The sequence below is a fragment of the Acipenser ruthenus genome, unplaced genomic scaffold (genome assembly GCF_902713425.1).
Source record: "Acipenser ruthenus unplaced genomic scaffold, fAciRut3.2 maternal haplotype, whole genome shotgun sequence".
Classification (NCBI taxonomy): Eukaryota; Metazoa; Chordata; class Actinopteri; order Acipenseriformes; family Acipenseridae; genus Acipenser; species Acipenser ruthenus.
This window is the reverse complement of record NW_026708927.1, coordinates 15,001-17,500: the sequence shown is the minus strand read 5'-3', so window position 1 is coordinate 17,500 and position 2,500 is coordinate 15,001.

Here is a 2,500-nt window from a genome sequence, read left to right as displayed (position 1 = left end):
GACTTCCAGGGAAGTGGAAGCTGCCAGGGGTGAATGGGAACTCTGCCCGGGGTGCAGAGCCTCCCACATGGCTTGACTTATTATTTTTACTTAAATATTTTTTTGATCAAAAGACCATGCCCTTAGTAATATGCACTTACCCCCCCAGTGTATCTGTTATCTAATAGCATTATGAGAGCAAGTCACTACTTCATGCCGACCTCCTGGAACTGCCGCTCGGCCACCCAGACCCACTTTGTCCACTAAGGTTTTTTGTGGCTATGGTAATGTATTATTATTATGTGTTTATTTAGCAGACACCTTTATCCAAGTCGACTTACAGAGACTAGGGTGTGTGAACTTTGCATCAGCTGCAGAGTCACTTACAATTACATCTCACCCAAAAGACGGAGCACAAGGAGGTTAAGTGACTTGCTCAGGGTCACACAGTGAGTCAGTGGCTAAGGTGGGATTTGAACCGGGGACCTCCTGGTTACAAGCCCTTTTCTTTAACCACTGGACCACACAGCCTCCAATGTAGCACTATTCTGACTCTAGTCAATTCTATTCTAACTATGGTCATTTAGCTCAATGGTGACTCTGGTCATGTAGCTCAATGGTGACTCTGGTCATGTAGCTCAATGGTGACTCTGGTCATGTAGCTCAATGGTGACTCTGGTCATGTAGCTCAATTTTGACTATGGTCAGTGCGGCAGTGTGGAGTAGTGGTTAGGTCTCGGGACTCTTGACTAGAAGGTCGTGGGTTCAATCCCAGGTGGGGGACATTGCTGCTGTACCCTTGAGCAAGGTACTTTACCTAGATTGCTCCAGTAACAATCCAACTGTATAAATGGGTAATTGTATGTAGAAAAATAATATAATTGTATGTAAAAATAATGTGATATCTTGTAACAATTGTAAGTCGTCCTGGATAAGGGTGTCTGCTAAGAAATACAGTGGCTCTCAAAAGTATTCACCCCCCTTGGACTTTTCCACATTTCATTGTGTTACAACATGGAATCAAAATGGATTTAATTGGGAGTTTTTGCCACTGATCAACACAAGAAAAGTCCATAATGTCAAAGTGAAAAATAAAATCTACAACTTGTTCTAAATTAATTACAAATATAAAACAGAAAATAATTGATTGCATAAGTATTCACCCCCTTTGCTATGACACACCTAAATAAGCTCTGGTGCAACCAATTGTCTTTAGAAGTCACATAATTAGTTGAATGGAGTCCACCTGTGTGCAATTAAGGTGTTTCACATGATTTCAGGTTAAATACACCTGTCTCTGGGAGGTCCCACAGTTGGTTAGTACATTTCCTAACAAAAACTACATCATGAAGGTGAAGGAACATTCAAAGCAAATCCGGAATAAGGTTCTTCAAAAGCACCAATCAGGGGTAGGATATAAGAACATTTCCAAGGCATTGAATATCCTCTCAGAGCACAGTAAAGTCCATTATTAAGAAATGGAGAGAATATGGCACAACTGTGAATCTGTCTAGAACAGGCCGTCCTCAAAAACGGAGTATCCGGGCGTATAGGGCACTAGTCAGGGAGGCCACCAAGAGGCCTATGGCAACTCTAAAGGAGTTACAGTGTTCCACGGCTGAGCTGGGAGACACTGTGCATATGGCAACAATAGCCCGGGTGCTTCACAAAACTGGCCTTTATGGGAGAGTGGCAAAAAGAAAGCCATTGTTGAAAAGAACTCGCATCAAATCTCGGCTAGAGTTTCCCAGAAGGCATGTGGGAGACTCTGAGACCAAGTGGAAGAAGATTCTATGGCCTGATGAGACCAGAATAGAGCTTTTTGGCCACAACGCTAAGCGCTATGTTTGGCGCAAGCCTAACACCGTACATCATCCTGAGAACACCATCCCTACCGTGAAGCATGGTGGTGGCAGCATCATGCTATGGGGATGCTTCTCTGCGTCAGGGCCTGGAAAGCTCGTGAAGATAGAGGGCAAAATGGATGCGGCAAAGTACAGAGAAATCCTGAAGGAAAACCTGCTGAAGTCTGCAAGAGACCTGGGACTTGGAGAAGATTCATCTTCCAGCAGGACAATGACCCCAAACATACAGCCAAAGGCACACTGGAGTGGCTTAAAAACAAAAAGGTCAATGTCCTGGAGTGGCCCAGTCAAAGCCCGGACCTCAATCCAATTGAGAATATGTGGAAAGAGTTGAAAATTGCTGTTCACCAAAGGTCCCCATCCAACTTGACGGAGCTTGAGCAATTTTGCAAAGAAGAATGGGCAAAAATAGCAGTGTCCAGATGTGCAAAGCTGGTAGAGACTTATCCAAATAGACTCATGGCTGTAATTGCTGCCAAAGGTGCCTCTACCAAATATTGACTCAAGGGGGTGAATACTTATGCAATCAATTATTTTCTGTTTTGTATTTGTAATTAATCTGTGGAGAAGATCTTCCCTGTTTTTCAACATTTACTTTTCAAAACGAACATTTGTCATTCAAAAGTCCAACAGCATAATGCAAGGAGAATGGCTAA